Raw genomic sequence first — 19,570 nt, forward strand, 5'->3', positions numbered from 1 at the left:
CGCCCCACGATTCCCAGGAACCGCTTCGCTCTGTCTCCAGCACGCCTGGCTCCAGGGCTCTTGCTTCTACTGCGCCTTGTCGCTTGCCGCTGGGAGCTTCATCCACGGGGTGCAGTGCATCCCACTTCTGACACCAGTGTGACGGCACGTTGGGGGTTCCCCGTCTCCTGCACCCCGAAATGGCACAAACAGACTGTACCAGCCAGTGGAATTGAGGGTGGTTTATTGCTCCTCCAGCACAGCGCAGCACAGATGTAATCTGGTTACAGGAACTGGGCTAGGATGCCTCAGGCCCCCTTGAGATGGGGGAGACTGGGCCCCTAAACTCCAGCTCCTCTCCCTAGGCTGTCTCATCCATCCTCACAGACAGCCTCCAACCAACTCACTAACTTCCAGCCCTGCCCCCCAGCCAAGGCAGCATTCCACCTTCCTTTGTTCCTCTCCATGGGGGGTGTCTGGCCACTGGTTTGCATAGTGACTCATCCTGTTTTGCTGGGTCGTGGTACCCACGGCAGCCAGTGGGGGTTCCCCCAGAGCCAGCAGCATAGAAACCAGCCAGGTACCCCCACTACGTCACACCGTGGCAGGGAGGCAGGACCATATCCCCTAGCCGGAGGACTAAGGGCTGGGAAGGTGGGTGGTGGCAGAGGAAGGGAGATAAGAGCTGGCATGTGGAAGAGTGAGAATCCTCACGTAAGGAGCAAAATGCAGGACTATGTAGCACTTTAAAGACTAACAAGATGGTTTATTAGGGGATGAGCTTTCGTGGACCAGACCCACTTCCTCAGATCAAATAGTGGAAGAAAATAGTCACAACCATATATACCAAAGGATACAATTTAAAAAATGAACACATATGAAAAGGACAAATCACATTTCAGAACAGGAGGGGGACGCAGGGGGGGGAAGGAAGGAAGGTAAGTGTCTGTGAATTGATGATATTAGAGGTGGGGAGAGTGGGATGTTTGTGAGTTAATGGTATTAGAGGTGATAATTGGGGAAGCTATCTTTGTAATGGGTAAGATAGTTCGAGTGTTTGTTCATTCCCTTTTGGAGAATGTCGAATTTTAACATGAATGACAGTTCAGAGGATTCCCTTTCAAGTGCAGATGTAAGAGGTCTTTGTAGCAGAATGCAGGTGGTTAAGTCATTGAGAGGGTGTCCTTTCTGGTTAAAATGGCAAGAAACTGTTTTCTCTTTGTGATCTTGTCTGATATCTGTTTTGTGGGCATTAATCCTTTGGCGAAGTGTCTGAGATGTTTGTCCAATGTACATGGCAGACGGACACTTTCGGCACATGATAGCATAGATTATATTTCTGGATGCGCAGGAATATGTGTTCTTGATCTTATAACTCACTTGGTTAGGTCCAATAAACATTACCAAGATAGCTTCCCCAATTATCACCTCTAATACCATTAACTCACAAACATCCCACTCTCCCCACCTCTAATATCATCAATTCACAGACACTTACCTTCCTTCACCCCCCCCCCCCCCCCCGCATCCCCCTCCTGTTCTGAAATGTGATTTGTCCTTTTCATATGTGTTCATTTTTTTAAATTGTATCCTTTGGTATATATGGTTGTGACTACTTTCTTCCACTATTTGATCTGAGGAAGTGGGTCTGGCCCACGAAAGCTCATCATCTAATAAACCATCTTGTTAGTCTTTAAAGTGCTACATTGTCCTGCATTTTGCTTCAGCTACCCCAGACTAACACGGCTACATTTCTATCACTTTTCCTCACCTAAGGAGACACACTGAGCAGCTGAGCGCTTCTCTGGGCTCCGTGCTGACTAGCCTGGACTGGTTTGCTGCACCACGTTCCCCCCTCAGGACTTCCACTGCAGTTCCAGTGAAGCTATAAACTTGACTGCTTCACCGACACTGTGTGAGGGTCACTGCAAATGCCGAGTGAGGCGCATTACCCCGGCGAGTGGGCAAGGGTCTGTCTGCTGGACTTGCTGGGTGGATCCTCGGGGAAGCAGAGGGTAAAGGCCCAGAGGTCCAGGCTAAGGAAGTGGTGAAAGCACATGGCGTACCCCGGAGGGAGAGCAAGCCCCCCCCCCCCCACCTCCAGGCATGCTGGGTTCCTCCTAGAGACTGGTCCCTGGCTGCGGGTGTTGCACCGACCCTGTGGCTCCTTGACAGGAATCCTCAGAGCAGAGGGGCGGCAAGTGAACAAAGCAAGAGACATGATCTCAGAGCCAGAGCTGGGTACATGAGCCTCGGCCTGCAGCCCTCCCGCTTGTCCTTCCCTCTGCCACCTCTCCTCCCTCTGCTGCTGGTCAGAGCTCCAGTACCTCGGCAACCTCTTCTGAGCACGGCAAAGGGCAGCGGTGTCTCTGCATGGAGTGGGGAGCTGGTTTGCTCCCCACAGCTGCTGTGCCTGTGCACCATAAGGCAATTCAAGGAATCGACTCACTATTGCCAGGCAAGACCTGACTAAGAGGTCATTAGGGACTGGATCTTCAAAGGAAGGTGCAAGACACACCCAGCTGACAATTATGGAATAACCTGCCTTTCGGCAACATCCCGTCTTATCCCCCTCCAAGTAACGATGCCTCCCTTTTATGTTTCCACCAATCCCACCTAACAGCCAGGAGTGTCCTCATGACCCATACCAAGGTTCAGCTCTTTGCAAATCTTACCAACCTCTTGGCCTTGGTGATCTCTTAATTTTGAGCTCTCAAGTCACATTAGTAAAAAGGGCACTAGCATTGCCCCCGTTTTACAGATGGGGAAACTGAGGCCCAGAGGCCCAGGAGGTCAGTGGCAGAACTGAGAATGGAACCCAGGTCTCCTAGCCTCACTCAGTGTGCTACCCACTGAGCCACAGTGATGCTCTCTTAGTCCAGTGAGTTCCATAGCTTGAGTACTGTGTGAAAATGCACCACCTTTTCGTCAATTCTAAATCTGCTGCTTTTCAGTCTTACCAAGCATCCTCCTGTCCCTGTCTTGTGCCAAAGGCACCCCACCGCACATGGATACATTGCTATGACACTTTTCTCACTCACCAACTCTGCAAATCAAATGACCCCAGCCCTTTGAATCAAAGAAAGTCTGGTCCGCGCCTTGACCCATTCACTGCGCATCTCCTAGCTCCCTTCCCCTGCATCCGTACAGCTGTTGTTGAGATGGAGTGAGTAGAACTGAGCCCTGCTCTAGGGGAGATCATCCCATCAATCTAACACCACTGCACTCGTCCCCTTTCCTTTCCAGCCCCTTCTTCCCTCACCCCCTTTTTCCTTTGCTTTGCTGAGCGCTCCTGCCCCTGAGCAGAGGCCACACACACCCGGGGCCGTTTCTTCTGCAGGTCCTGCAAACCCCTGCTCCAGCAAAACACACCCAGAGCTCAGCAGGGGTTGTGCTACTGAGGGGAGCAGAGTAAAAATACCAAATCGACAAGAGCATTTTGGGGCGAGATGGAATGCTGCAGCAAAGGGGGAGGTGCCGGCTTCCCACACGAGACAGAAAGCTGTCTGAGAAATGCTTGGAAAAACACAACAGGCTCATAAATCACATTTTCAAATGGGGCTGCCTCCCTCCAGGCTGCCATGTGCAGGGCTTGAGCACTGTTGTCATCAGAATGCCACTGCCATTTGCATGTTCCTCTCCCAGGATTCAGAGTTCCTCTTACTGCAGTTCTCAGTGTCTGATGCTCTCTGCCCCTTGCAACGCTGCAGGGGATGAGTCTCGGAGGTGCACTAGAGCCCTATTCAACCGTATTGCTCTATCCACCAGCCTGTTGCTTTAATTGAAACATCATCAATTGTTATTGCCGACTTGGCAGAAACTGCCAGTTTAGTGCACATTCCATCTTCTCTAACGGGCTGCATTAGTGGCATAACAAGGAGCGATAGAGCTGGGTGAGGAACATTATCTGATCCCATCAACTCGGGTTGGAGTGGCTGAAGCCACATTGCCGGCACGTCCGCACTTATAAACTTCAGACTGAAAGTCTCTCTCCAGCTACACACACAGGGGAGTCCGGGAATATGCTAAATGTCTGGAGGGTGAGGCCCTGGGGCAAAGGCTCTTTGTGGTGCTCAGTGGAACCGCGTGGGCTGTTTATGCCACTGTTTCAACCCCTCGGTGGCCAGCCTCTGTCGAAGAGACAGGCAGTGCTGCAAGGTGCGGAGAGGTGAACGCGCCAGTCCTGCGGAAGGCCAGGCAAAGGCCAAAGGCAGCCTGCTCCCACCTGGTGCCCACTAGTGTGAGTGAGCCTGTCTGCTCTCAGCCTTGGAACTGGTAGTGCCCACGGCTGGGCACATGCGCCCTGAGCTCAGAGCTGCGCCATCCTGCATAGGGGGATAGAATCATAGAACCATAGAGCTGGAAGAGACTCAGTAGGTCATCAAGTCCAGCCCCCTGCTCTAGGCAGGACCAATCCCAACTAAATCAACCCAGCCAGGGCTTTGTCAAGCCGAGACTTAAACACCTCTAGGGATGGAGACTCCACTACTTCCCTAGGGAACCCATTCCAGTGCTTCACCACCCTCCTAGGGAAATAGTTTTCCCTAATATCCAACCTGGACCTCTCCCACCACAACTTGAGCCCATTGCTCCTTGTTCTGCCATCTGTCACTACTGAGAACATCCTCTCTCCAGCCTCTTTGGAACCTCCCTTCAGGAAGTTGAAGGCTGCTATCAAGTCCCCCCTCACTCTTCGCTTCTGCAGACTAAAGAGACCCAAGTCCCTCAGCCTCTCCTCATAAGTCATATGCTCCAGCCCCCTGATCATTTTGGTTGCCCTCCGCTGGACCCTCTCCAGTGCGTCCACATCCTTTTTGTAGTGGGGGGCCCAGAACTGGACACAATACTCCAGATGTGGCCTCACCAAAGCCGAATAAAGGGGAATAATGACATCTCTGGATCTGCTGGCAATGCTCCTCTTAATGCAACCTAATATGCCATTAGCCTTCTTGGCTACAAGGGCGCCCTGTTGACTCATATCCAGCTTCTCATCCACTGTAACCCCCAGGTCCTTTTCTGCAGAACGACTACTTAGCCAGTCGGTCCCCAGCCTGTAACAATGCTTGGGATTCTTCCGTCCCAAGTGCAGAACTCTGCACTTGTCCTTGTTGAACCTCATCAGATTTCTTGTGGCCCAATCCTCCAATTTGTCTAAGTCACTCTGGACCCTATCTCTGTCCTCCAGCGTATCTACCTCTCCCCCCAGCTTAGTGTCATCCGCAAACTTGCTGAGGGTGCAATGCATCCCCTCACCCAGATCATTACTGCATCCCACCGCCAGAGCAGCAGGCGGCAGCAGCTGCAGGGGTGTCTGCCCCGGCATCGGAGTGTCCAGCTGAACAAACAGGGGTGCGTGCGAGAGGCCTTTCCCAGTCGAGGGGGGTGAGAGAGAGAGAGAGAGAGAGAGAGAGAGACCCTCCGTGCCCAGCATTGCAGAGCCCAGCCCCTGGCAGCCGGGTGTTCAGAATCAGGGTGGGGGTGGGGATGGGGTGCCCCAGCCTGCAGCAGCCAATGCCAGGGAGGGAAATGTCCCCTCAGACTTACAGCTGCTGTGCCAGGGGAAAGCCAGGACACCCCCAGTCTCAGGGCTGGCTCTATTGCTAGGCTCCTGCAGTGGGGCTGGGATGCTACAGGAGGGGAGGTGCCTATTGCCAGCCCCAGGGCCCACCGCTGGGCTCTCCTGCCACAGCCCTCAGCCGTGGGGCTGCTTCATTCTCCAGTGCAAAGGCAGCTCCTGGATGGAGTGAACTGTGCACGTGTGGAGTCACCTCTCAGCCGCCTGCCCCCCGCACCCAGCCCCCCCCAGCCGCTCTCCCCACAGCCGCCCGCCTCCAGCCCTCCCACCCAGCCGCTCTCCCCACAGCCGCCCGCCCCCCAGTCCCCCCACCCACTCTCCCCACAGCCACCCGCCCCCAGCCCCCCGCACCCAGACGCTCTCCCCACAGCCCCCCGCCTTCAGCCCCCCCCACCCAGCCGCTCTCCCCACAGCCACCCACCCCCAGCCCCCCGCCCCCAGACGCTCTCCCCACAGCCACCCACCCCCAACTCCCCCACCCAGCCGCTCTCCTCACATCCCCCCCCCAGACAGAAAGTCAAAAGAACAGAGGGGTTTTTCCAACCGCAGCAACCCTCTTTCTATGAGGAAGAAGCCTTTTTCCAAAAGAGCTCTCTCAGAAAGAGGTGTGTGTGGACGGGGAAGAGGGTTTTTTCGAAAGAAGTGGCCTCCAGGAAAAAGCACACGTGCCCTGGTGGCCACTCCATCCATAGTAATCACAGCTTAAATGCGAGATAGTGTCCATATTGATTGGAGGCTATTTTTCGAAAAAGGGGATTGCTTTTTTGCTGCGCTTTTGCTGCGCGGACGCTCTCTTTTGGAAGACGTTTTTTCAGAAGATCTCTTCCAGAAAAGCTGCTTTGCTTGAGATATTGCAGGCTCGTCTCTCACTTCTGGGGAGAAGCAAAAGCTGACTGCTTGGGAACACACAGGCCAAGACCTGGGCCACACTGAGATCGTTCCCACGATTTGCTGCAGGGCTACTTGCTACAAGTCAGTAGAAGAAAGTTTAATGGCTGTGAAGACGTGTTCTAGTCACCTGTGCCCAGCCCTCCTGATACCTCTTGTCCAGGGCGAAAGGTACCAGTCTCTCTCGGCAGAGAAACCCTCGGCCTAAGGCAGGCATGTCCAAAGTCCGGCCCGCGGGCCAATTGCGGCCCGTGTTCCGGTTTAATACGGCCCCACAGGTAATTTGGCAATATCTATCTTTTATGGCCCCCAACGAATCCATATGTATTGAGATGAATACATTGTAAAATCTCAGATAATGTCAGTTGGTCTAAATCAGTTATAAATATATTTGGACACAACATGTATACTTGATGTTATGTTCCTGTTCATATTTTTTGAACTTAAAAGTTGACAGACAACCTTTATTACCAATAATATGGAATGTACTTTACAATGTTCCTGACATATATTTCAGCTTCCTGGATTTTTTTTTCATCTGGCCTTCAGATATGAAAGGCAGAGTGATTTAACACCTGTTTAGATTTGTCATCCATGTGACGAAATGAAAAGTATGCCATTTGCAATAAACTTTGCATAAAATAGTTAATTTGCATTTAATTTTAATGGTTCAAAGAACGTCAGGCAAAATGGTCGGCCCTCACGCATGTTCACTTCATCAAATCTGGCCCTCTTTGAAAAAAGTTTGGACACTCCTGGCCTAAGGCTTCTCACCCTCCCGAAGATTTCCCTGTCATTCAGCCCTGCTTCTCTCCTGTGATTCCCAGTTATAAACAGTGCTGTGCTTTATCAGCAGCACGGGAGAAGCTTTTGGCCTACCACATGAGGACTGAATCAGATTTCTTTAAATAAAACCTGCTGAGAGCGTGAGCCACCAACCCTCTGAATTACAACTGCCAGGAAATGCTAGTGGCTCCTTCTCCCTCCTTACACAGAAACAGTTTCTAGTCAGATCCATGCTGCTCGCAGCAATCAGCTCCTCTGTGCTGGCGGCATTTGCCTGCAGGCGCCAGGTGTGCTGTGGGATAAGAACTCAGACAGATGCAACCAACGGGATTTCCCACCCCCAGCTATGGGGGATCTCCCCGGGTAGGTCACCAGTGCCCGTTCTTATCATTTCCCTGATGACATGGCAGAAAAACACCCACACGGCTCAACAGATCTGGTTAATCTAAGATTTGGGTTTGTTTTTTGAGCACAACCAGAGTGATGTACCTTTGCTTTCCAAGGTACAACAGTAGTTTGCGTGGAGTAGCTGCCACTTTCCACAAAGCTCTAGATTTTATCCTTCCTAAACATTTTGGTTCATTTTCTCTGTCATCGTGGGACTCTTCTGGCCACAGAAATGTTACTGCCATGCACAATGTCAGCTTTCCGGAAGGGTACATCCCCACCGCAGCGTTATTTTGGAATAATGGACATTATTCCGAAATAACAATGCGAGTGTCCACACAACAATTCCGTTACTTCGAAATAAATTCAAAATAATGGACACCTTATTCCAACTTCTGTAAACTCATTCCAGATGTCTACACTGCACACTTACTTGGAAACATGCTATTCCAGAAGAAAGACTCCGAAATAGCACGTCTACACTACAGGGAAGCTCAAAAAGAGTCTGAGGCAGGCTTCTCTAATGTGGACATTAGATTTAGCAATTTTGAGTTAGAGCCCCAGGAGGCACCAGGGAGTAATTCGTTTGAATGGCCCGGGGGAGGAGCTGTTTCAAAATAGCAGTGGAGCATCCACACTACCGCTATTTCAAAATGTATAAAACTATGGTAACGCCCACATCTTGAATACTGTGTACAGATGTGGTCTCCTCACCTCAAAAAAGATATTTTGGCCTTGGAAAGGGTTCAGAAAAGGGCAACTAAAATGATTAGGGGTTTGGAATGGGTCCCATATGAGGAGAGGTTAAAGCGACTGGGGTTTCTCAGTTTAGAAAAGAGGAGACTTAGGGGGGATATCATAGAGGTCTATAAAATCATGAGTGGTGTGGAGAGGGTGAATACAGAAAAGTTATTTATTAGTTCCCATAATAGAAGAACTAGAGGACACCAAATGGGTAGCAGGTTTAAAACTAATAAAAGAAAGTTCTTCTTCACACAGCGCGTAGTCAACCTGTGGAACTCCTTGCCAGAGGAGGCTGTGAAGGCTAGGACTATAACAGAGTTTAAAGAGAAGCTAGATAATTTCATGGAGGTTAGGTCCATACGAGGCTATTAGCCAGGGGATAGAAATGGTGTCCCTGGCCTCTGTTTGTCAGAAGCTGGAGAAGGACGGCAGGAGATAAATCACTTGATCATTGTCTTCGCTCCACCCTTTCTGGGGCACCTGGTGCTGGCCACTGTTGGCAGACAGGCTACTGGGCTAGATGGACCTTTGGTCTGACCCAGTACGGCCGTTCTAAGCTCAGGGCTCAGGGTCGGGGGTCTCAGTGGACCACCTTGATTTTCATGCAAACCTGTTCCTGGGTGGCCAGGCTGGCAGCTATCCAGCCCTAGACGGCCACTTTCCTGTGCCTAGTGCAGAGGTCGTGGATGAGGTCCACGATGTACGCACTAGACCAGGCGGGCGCCTGCCTCTTGCGGACCCGGGCAGGCTCCCGGAAGCCGCCAGCCTGGTCCCGGGAAGAGGCGGAGGGCTGGGTGGCAGTGGGTGGCTGGCTCGAGCCGTGCCAGGTGCAGGGTCTGCTGGCTGGGTGCTGGCAGGCTTGCACCTGGCACCAGCACCGTAGCCAGCCCGCGCCCCTTTAAGGGCTCCAGGGCCGGGAGGGGGGCAGATGAGTTTCCCTGGTGGTGCCCAGAGTGGCCACCAGGACAAGCTGGGAAGGGCTAGCCTCCCACTAGTTCGAATTAAGTGGCTACACTGCCCTTAATTTGAACTAGTTAATTCGAACTAGACTTAGTCCTCGTGGAATGAGGTTAACCTAGTTCAAATTAAGCGCTCCGCTAGTTCAAATTAAGTGTGTAGGCGTGTGTAGCGCCTATCAAAGTTAATTCGAACTAACGGCTGTTAGTTCGAATTAACTTTGTAGTGTTGACATACCGCCAGGGACCAGGGGATTTCCTTTCAACTCCGCCTTGGGGAACCAGCTCTCTTGTTAACCGGGCGCTAGCTCATTCACTTTCACACCCACCTAGCTGGCCTATGACAAGCTGCTCCCCAGATGCTCCCAGCCGGAGAGCCAGCGATCTCTCAGTCCTCGCTGCCATGGGGGCAAGACTGCTGGCTACACCCTCTGGGGCAGTGGTCACTAGCCGGTCCATCGGGATCGACCGGTAGATCTCGGAGCCTCTGACAGGGGATCCTGACTGGTTTGGCCGAGAGATTATCAGCTGCCTTCCTTCCACTGCTGCTCATCTGCTGCCCTTCACCTTGGAGCTGCCCCGAGCCTCCTGCTTTCTGTGCAGGGCAGGGGAGGAAGTGGAGGGGCTCTGATGTCAAGGTGCCCCCTCTCCCACTCTGCACCCTTTCTCCACAGAGCAAAGGGGGCAAAACAGGACTTGGGATAGAGTTTGCTGGCTACTTTAGGGAGCGATCCATGGCCAGGGCAGGGGTGAGCCTGCCTTAACCCCACTGCACCCCCAACCAGGAGCCATCTAGAGCCCACATCCCAAATGCCTATCCCAGTCATGAATCCCCATCTGCACCTCTGCATCCAAATGCCATCCCGGAGCCTGCACCTAGAACCCCTCCTACATCCCAACTGCCCGCCCCAAGAGCGGCTCAGAGCCCCCCTCACACTCCAGATCCCTTAATCCAAGACCAGAGCCTGCCCCCCAACCCTCTGCCCCGGCCTGGTGAAAGTGACTGAGGATGGGCAAGAAAAGGAGGATGGTGTGAGCAGGGGCGGGGCCTCGGAGAAGGGGCGGGAAGGAGGCAGGACGAGGGTGTTTATATTGGAGGTAGATCTTGGATTGCACTTCAGTTCAAAAGGTGATCTCTTGCTTAAAGCGGCTGGAGACCCCTGCTCTGGGGTGAACATGAGTCAGCATTTGCATCAAGGCGTCAAGCCGATGCTTTCCAGCACTGTACCTGGTTCCACTCAACTCTCCTTCAATGTAACATATCAGTGGCCATCCTATTCCTAGGGTGCACACCAGCCAATTCTGAAATCACAGCTAAAGCCCCGGCCTTCTGAGTTAAAGGGAAATCATCAGCCACTGTTCGCAGTACAGGGCTTATGACACACCCTTCTAATTCAGTCACACAAGGCAATTCAATCCAGGCTCGCTTTCCTCTTTCCATTCTCTAGTGGGAATCATTTCCTCCAGAGCTCTGTGTAGCCTTGTGCTTTTTAAAATCAAACCGTGCACTCTGGAAGGGGGAACTAAAGCCCAGATGGAAGGTTTGCAGTTGGCATCTGCAAAAACCTTGGGCAGGCAGTGGAACAGGAACCAGGAATGATAGTGACTGCAGCCCCCGCCCCCTGGGAGGGCCTTTGCCTTTAACGTACCCACACAGTAGCTCTCAAGCTTTTCCATACTGGGTTCTGCTTTGGACCTTTCCCTCCCACCCCGCGCAGGCCCAGCTGGGAGCCATTTCCTCTGACGCAACATAGAAAAGGTGGGTTGATCACCATCCCTTACGCCTTGTCTGGATCCCCTGGGGCTGTGGTCCGCCTGCTCGAGAGCCCACCCTGGGTGTGTGCACGAACCAGAAGATGATTTGTTTTTCCCGTAGCCATTAGGACACAGGCATGTTTCCAAACAGCCGTGAAGCAGCATGTTAAAGGGAGACAAATATCCCCAATTACCACTTTCTCCTGTAACACACGTTTCGGTTGAGGAGGACTTGGCAAACCGCTCGTGCCAGGCAGCCGGGTAGTGTAATACAGTGCACAACTCCGTGTCTCATTTCCCACCGGAGAACTGATCCATGAGTTTGCTGCAAGGTGCCATGTAAAAGGTGTTTATTAATCACTGCTTTAGCAATTCATTTCTTGCGCATCAATGATGAGAGGATTTTACTGCACTAACGTGATCTCACTAAGGGGGCCGGTGGCTTTGCTGGAGACATTTTTCACAGCTGACAATGGTTCTCTACATAAAAAAACTCCTGTCAGTGGTTGCCAATACAGCAAGATTCCTTGTCCGTATTGTGGTTCCTTACAAGCAAACAAATGATCAGGGCGTACGAGATCAGCTGGGCACGCAGTGTCAAAGAAAAGTGGTGTAGAGGTGGGAAGAGTGGGCAGGGGATAAGGGACCCCTTGCTCTGCCATTGACTGATTTTGTTACTTTGGGTAAGTTACCATACTGCTCTGTGCCTCAGTTTTCCTAGTCTATAAAATGGACATAATGTGTTGCTGTCTGGCACCATGCTATACTGAGAGCTGTAACAGTAGCCTCTAAACAGATGCACTGTGTCCCTTATCCTGGTTTTGGGGTATCTGATGTTAAAAAAGATTAAGACAATCAGAGAGAGTCCAGAAGAGAGCAATAAAACCAACTGGAAGTTTAGAAAAGGAAAGGTTGAAGTAATTGGGCATGTTTAGTCTAGAGAAGCGACAACAGAGGATAACTGCCTTCCAGTATGTGAAGGGCTGGTGCAAAAAAAGCTGGCAATGGATTGTTCATCACATGCACTGAGGTAGGATACAGAGGGCATGTCTACACTAGGAAATTATTTCAAAATAGCGCAGGGCTTCCCAAACTTTTTGACACGGGGACCAGTAAATCCATTCACGAACCTTTGGAGGACCAGTACTGTTCATTTGCATATTTGCATATTCCTTAATCAAATGATGAATATTCAAATAAGTTGTTTCTGGTCCTCCCAAATCTCCCAGTGCCAGCTTTAGCAAAGCTTTTGATATGGTCACCCACAGTATTCTTGCCAGCAAGTTAAGGAATATGGATTGGACAAATGGACTGTAAGACAGACAGAAAGCTGGCTAGACCAGCGTTTCCCAAACTTTTTACTTTAATTGGAACCTTTTTTTTTTCAGTTCTGCTTTTTGCAGCCCCAAAATATAAACACATGAAAAACAAACTGAGAAAATACCAGACATAGAACACGTCTGGTATGTTCTCAGTAGGGAAGTTGTATTATTACGAGATGTATCAGTTTGTAGTTTCGAACGGCCTGGCTGGTAAATGTGCCCAGGCTGCACGAGTGTGTCTACCAGCCAGATAGTTCGCAACTACTTGAGGGGTGTGTGTGTGTGGGGGGGGGACGGACAGTAGAATCCCTGTGCCAGACTAACTCGTGCTTTGTGGGTGGGGGGGGAAAGGAGGGAACGGGGTCGGGTCAGTCCCACTCCCTGCAGGCCGATTCATTCCTCCCCCCTGCTCCCCTTGCTGCACCTCTGGCCAGCCCCACTTCCCCCAACCCCCTCCAGGGCAGCCAGTTCTCCCCCGCGTCTCCTCCCAATCTCCCTTGGACAGCCCCGCTGCCTGCATCCAGCAGTTGCTTCTCCCACCCCACCCACATCTTCCCCGGCCAGCTCCCTGCCCCCAACCTCACCCCCCCGGCAGCTCTGCTTCCACCAGCCCCCCAATCTCCCCAGAGTTTGGGAAACGCTGAAATGGCCTATTTCAAAATAATAACTCCTGAAATAACTGTTTCAATCTAGCGCGTCCAGACTGCAGGGTAAGTCCCAGGCTGACTCCCTTAATGTGGACACGATCCCTGGACTCGGAGCCCCAGGAAGCACTGAGGAGAAATTGCTTTGGATGGCTCTGGGGAGAGGTTATTTTGAAATAGCAGCAGTGGAGCATCCACACGGCCGGTATCTGGAGATAAGCGCTGTTCCCGTGGGAAACAGGAGTTAACGGGCTTGGTAAAGTGGATGCTCCATGTGTTATGTCGAAATAAGGGGAGTTAGTTCACAATAACGCCTTAGTGTAGACCAGGACAAAGGGTTTCACCTGCAGCAATAGCAAGTTAGCTATTACGAGAAAAGCTGGTGCCGGTACAGGAGGCCGTGGAGTGCCTGTCACTGGAGAGGTTTCCAAACTGGCTAGTAACCCCCAAAGAGGCTCTAGGGTTACGAGGTCCTGCAGGAGGCTGGACTCGGTGACCTCTCAAGGTCCCTTCCATCCAACATTTCTATGTTTACTGATATCACAGGCCTGCACATGGGGCTCCGGCCCATCCAAGTTGGGGAAGAGATTTGTGATATGCAGCTCACCAGAGAGGAAGGCCTGCAGGGCCACCCTGAAGAACAGACCACTCTGTCTAACAACATGAGGTGTGCACTTCCGTAGCCCCCGCTGCCCAGACTCTGAGCTGGCATTCCAGTGACTGCAAAGATGGACTGCTGAAACGTGTATTGATCGCCTTCTCTACTTTAATGACTCAGATACACAAATAGAAGCACTGGATTGCAGCTACCACTGATTCAAACCCCAGGAATCACTGCCAAAGAGTCTGCTCCAAATCAGTTAGGCTTCTATTCCTCCAGCAATGTCTGTATCGTTCCCTCTTCGCTAGGGAAGGCCGGCATCGGATGCTGCAGCTTCCAGCAGGGAGGGAGCAGGCAGTGGAGAGAGTCTGGGGGCAGGAGAGGGTTATTCACGTATTAGCGAATGCAGAGACTCGTGTTAAAGTGACACTGTTGGGAACTGAACTCTGCCCTCGTCTGTGTTAACACCAGCTCTCTGAATTAGCAACACTGGATCTATTTTTTTTAAATCTCATTTAACTGACGTTGCTATTTAGGCCAATCCACCATAGCACATTCTAAGCCCACATTACTGGAGCATCTGAGCACCTCACAGGCCTGAACACCTTTGCCAGCAATATCGTTATTTCACAATCACTCCCTTATGCAGACTAGGGCACAGGGGGCCCACTGAAAGCAGCTGGTCAGTTTCCTTTCTGCACCGGAGGTCTCTCTAGGGCTATAATGCACCAGGGAGCTACGTCTACACTGGCATGATTTTCCGAAAATGCTTTTAACGGAAAAGTTTTCCGTTAAAAGCATTTTCGGAAAAGCACGTCTAGATTGGCAGGATGCTTTTCCGCAAAAGCACTTTTTGCGGAAAAGCGTCCGTGGCCAATCTAGACGCGGTTTTCCACAAAAAAGCCCCGGTCGCCATTTTCGCAATCAGGGCTTTTTTGCGGAAAACACTACTGTGCTGTTTACACTGGCCCTCTTGCGCAAATGATTTGTGCAAGAGGGCTTTTGCCCGAATGGGAGCAGCACAGTATTTCCGCAAGAACACTGACGATCTTACATGAGATCGTCAGTGTTCTTGCGGAAATTCAAACGGCCAGTGTAGACAGCTGGCAAGTTTTTCTGCAAAATCAAAAGCTTCGAGCCCCCTCCCTGAGCCAGTGTCCCCTTCTCTGCCTCCTCCTGCACCCAAATTCCCTCCCAGAGCTTGCACCTCTCACCCCTTCCCACATCCAAATCCTTTCCTACCTGCCCAGAGCCAGCACCTCCTGTCTCCACCCAGTGAGAATGAATAAGGCCTGGGGACAGCAAAGGATGGAGAAGAGGGGAATGGAGAGAGCCGGGTATCAAGGAAGGGGCGGGGCGGTAGATCTTGGCTTGCCCTGACATTTAAAAAGTGATCTTGGGTGTAAAAAGGTTGGAGAGCACTCCGAGAAGGACCCCAGTGAGGTGGAAATTGCAGGGGGAGCAAAACTGGTTTGTGCCGTTCCTGCTGTTATTGCCTCAGCAAGCCGTCGGGGGCAGGGTTGAGGTGCCCTGTTAGATGGCACTGGGCATTGGGTGTGTGGCCAATATATTCCTTGGTAGCGCTGCCAGCTCGCAATAGTTCTCCGTCAGCATTGGGCGGGCCCGAGAAGTCTGGGTTGCCGACGTGCTGCCATGGCGGGAACAGAGAAGGTTGGCGGGCAAGCCACGTGCTAATTAGCAGTGGCTGTTCCATACCTGAGCAACCCCTGCCTGTGCCCCCAGAGAGCGTTTTACCCACCTACCACTACCATGTCGAACTTGAAATGACTTCTCGGGAGCTTAGGATACAAGCAGCTTGTTTTCTAGAGCTCACTGGACTTCACACAGTGAAGACAGGTAAAAACCCATTACAGGCAGTCCCCGGGTTAGGTACAAGATAGGGACTGTAGGTTTGTTCTTAAGTTGAATCTGTATGTAAGTCAGAACTGGCGTCCAGATCCAGCCGCTGCTGAAACTGACCGCCAGTTCTGACTTACATACAGATTCAACTTAAGAACCCCAAGGTCCCCAAGTCAGCTGCTGCTGAAACTGATCAGCAGCTGATTCCAGGACGCCTGGGGCAGAGCAACTCTGCCTCTGGCTTCCTGTAGTCAGCGCTGGTCAGTTTCAGCAGCGGTTGACGTGGGGACACCTGGGGCAGAGCATCTGGGGTGCTGCTGGGTTGCTCCAGTAGCGCCGTTCCTTGGTGCTACTGGACCAACCCAGCAGCACCCCAGCTGCTCTGCCCCAGGTGTCCCCACGTCAGCCGCTGCTGAAACTGACCAGCAGCGGCTGAATCAGGATGCCTTGGGCAGAGCAGCTGGGGTGCTGCTGGGTTGGTCCAGTAGTGCCCAGAGCGGCGCTGCAGGACCAACCGGCAGCGCCCCAGCTGCTCTGCCCCAGGGTCCACAACAAAAGCCTGGTCTGCTGGGGGGGGGGGCACACTAGCTGCGCCCCCCTCCCCAGCAGACCAGGGACACGGGGAAGGAAGCTGCAGCGGCGGCGGGGTGCCGCGCCTCTGAGGCTTTGCTCTGGCAAAGCCTCAGAGGCGCGGGACCCCGCCGTGGCTGCGGCTTCGCTCACGGTGCCCCTGGTCTGCTGGAGACGGTCCCCAGCAGACCAGGGGCACCGGGAGCAGCTTTTCTCGCCCCGGAGCTCAAGGTGGCGGATCGCTGCCTGCGAGCTCTGGGGTGAGAAATCCCCGTTCGTAAGTGCGGATCCGATGTAAGTCGGGGACTGCCTGTACTGGATAAACTAGAAAAACCCACTGCCCTTCCTAGGGACTTGCCTACCCGCATACTAGAACCAAAATAGCCAAATGGGTTGCAATTCCCGCACTGTAAGGCCATGCCCTGCCGGAAGCTGGCGTCATTATATTTCAGAAGAAGATGGTCCATGCACAGATGTGTACTGTGAGATCTACCAGCGTGTATCACACACCTCGGTGGTTATTGGGGTTCCTACATCCCTGGCTGCCAGATAAGTTTGGTGTTAAATCTGGTGGGGAGTTTTCTCACTTAATCTGAGCCAAAATGGAACGGCTGTTGCTCTAGCACCATTGAAGCCCAAAGACACCCAATGCCTCCTGGAACTGGCTCTGAGTTTCTGGGTCCCTTTGCACTGGAGGGAGAGCACAAGGGTCCGAAGGACCTGAGAAGGGCAGTAAGGAAGGCAGAGGATAGACGCTCCAGGGAAGAGCTTTATGCCACTGGTTGACTTTCAAACGCCTAACAAGTGTCCAGCTCTAACAGTAACGTCACAGCTGACTCCTCAGTACAGTGCTAGCGAATTGCTGTTGGCATGTGAGGGAAGCGATGTGCTATGAGCCGCTGGTCTCCTGCCACTGGCGATAACGAAGAAGTGAAATATCGGTGTGCTGCCTACAAGGAGACAAGCTGATTTACATAACAAAACCCATTCCTCTAAAAAAAATTAAAAACAAGGAATTGGACTGAAGCACCTCAGGGTATGTCTACACTACCCTCCTAGTTCGAACTAGGAGGGTAATGTATGCATACCGCACTTGCTAATGAAGCCCGGGATTTGAATTTCCCGGGCTTCATTAGCATAAGCGGGGAGCCGCCATTTTTAAATCCCCGCTGCTTCGAACCCCGTGTAGCGCGGCTACACGGGGCTCGAACTAGGTAGTTCGGACTAGGGTGCCTATTCCGAACTACTGGTACACCTCGTTTCACGAGGAGTACCGGTAGTTCGGAATAGGACCCTAGTCCGAACTACCTAGTTCGAGCCCCGTGTAGCCGCGCTACACGGGGTTCGAAGCAGCGGGGATTTAAAAATGGCGGCTCCCCGCTTATGCTAATGAAGCCCGGGAAATTCAAATCCCGGGCTTCATTAGCAAGTGCGGTATGCATACATTACCCCGCTAGTTCGAACTAGCGGGGTAGTGTAGACATACCCCCAGAGACTAACAAAAATGTAGCTGGGATCATGAGCTTTTGTGGGCACCGCCCACTTCTTCAGATGCATGGAGTTAGGGGTCCAGGAACCAAATAAATAGCAGAGAAAGAAAGGGGATGGGGAGGGAAGAGAAGGAAAAAACCCGAACATAACTGCAGCAAAACAGCCCTGCTAGCAAAGCCTTGTGTCTGGCCTCCGTGGCACCCATCAGCCTCTGGCCTGTGTTCACCCACACTTCCAGCAGCGTGCAAACAGCAGGCAGGGGAAGTGTGCGGAGATCACAGATGCACACACAGGGAACTTCTGGGCAACAATCACTCCCCACTGGGCCCCTCTTCTGCTCTGGAATTGGAAGGACGTGAGACTGTTTGCCTGTAGGCAGAGCTCTCCAGCAGCCTGTTCCCTTCCCCAGTCACAAGGGCCTGCTGTGTGTTTGTAAATAGGCAGATCCACAGCCTGTCTTATGATAGGCCCACTGAGAATGTCTCTGTCCAGAGTTTTACCATGGGCCATTACCACAAGTACGAAGTGTGGAACTCTAGTGAGCCTGGTTCTTACCTACACTAAGGTCTGGTTGCACTGCATGCTTTCAAATAGGTCTACTGCCGTGGTCCCCAACACGGTGCTCGCAGGTGCCATGGCGCCCGCAGGGGCATTTGTGTGCACCTGCCAAGTGCTCGGGGCTGGCCTGGCCCCGGGCACGTGGCACATGCGCGGTGCCGGAGCTGGCCCTGGACACATGGCACACGGTGAGCGCTGGCTCCGGGAGCGCTGCAGATTGACCGTCCGCGCACTGGGCACGCGGCGCTTACAGGGGGCGCCGGCCCCGGGCGTGCGGTGCTTGGGAGGGGAGTGCCGGCCCCGGGCGCGTGGCACTTGGCGGAGAGCGCCAGCCCCGGGCGCGTGGCGCTTGGCGGGGAGCGCCGGCCCCGGGCGTGTGGTTATGGGGGGGCCCCGCCCCCGGGCATGCAGCTATGGGGGGGCCGCCCCCGGGCGCGCAAGTGTCCCCGCCCCCTGGCGCCCGGCGGGCAAACGGCCACACCCCCTGGCTCCTGGCAACCTCAAATGGTTGGGGACCCCGGGTCTACAGTATATTCTCACTTTAATGCCCGTTTGCACAGCTAGGTCTATGTATATCAGCTAATGGGACATCAGATCCTGGTGTCTCACAGGACTTCGTTAAAGGACCATCCCAGTAACAGCTGCAAACGGACACACCAGCCTGGATAAAATCAGACGGGTATCTCTAGTGATGGGGAAAGGCTTGGCTAATGCTTTCTTCATTCTCAAACCTGCCCTGGTTCTGATCAGGACAGGAGGCAGAAATGCCACCATTCTGGAAGAAAATCTGTTTCTATGCAGAATAGTAATAGAAATGTAGCCGTGTTAGTCTGGTGTAGCTGAAGCAAAAGACAGGACTATGTAGCACTTTAAAGACTAACGAGATGGTTTATTGGGTGATGAGCTTTCGTGGGCCAGACCCACTTCCTCAGATCAAAAATTGAGGAAGTGGGTCTGGCCCACGAAAGCTCATCATCTAATGAACCATCTTGTTAGTCTTTAAAGTGCTACATAGTCCTGGTTTTTTTTCTATGCAGTTTTCAGCCTGGTTCTGCTGCATCAAAGGTTTGAGCAGGTGCCAAACAGAAGCAAATCCATGTCTGCCCAGAGCTGGGGCAGCCCCTTCACCCCACTGAAACATCCATTTCACAGGAAACATCCAAATCAGCCCACAAGCCCAAATGTATGCCCAGGGCTTCAATCCGAATTCTGCAGCCAGCTCAGTGCTGAGACTTCCTGTTCAGAGCCTGAGAACGGAGGTTGAATTCCAGGAAGCAGCACTTGGGGGATGGGGTTTGAATATGTAACTCCGTGGATCTCAAGCTGCGGGGTGCGAGCGAGCACTCTGGGTTTGTCATAAAGATAAAGCACCTGTCAGTCTCCAAGCAGCGCTGGCAGCAGCTATTCCAGGCTGAACGCTTTCAGGGTTTACAGAATTTTCGCACCTTTCTCTT

The 19,570-nt window shown here is 52.6% G+C and overlaps 1 protein-coding gene across 2 annotated transcripts in view; it reads right to left on the minus strand.

Moving 5' to 3' along the window:
- Nucleotides 1–19,570, minus strand: part of LOC102453851 (acid-sensing ion channel 2) — a 383,449-nt gene that overhangs the window by 65,391 nt on the left and 298,488 nt on the right. The window lies entirely within an intron of this gene.

This window comes from Pelodiscus sinensis, chromosome 29 (assembly GCF_049634645.1).
Source record: "Pelodiscus sinensis isolate JC-2024 chromosome 29, ASM4963464v1, whole genome shotgun sequence".
Lineage (NCBI taxonomy): Eukaryota > Metazoa > Chordata > Testudines > Trionychidae > Pelodiscus > Pelodiscus sinensis.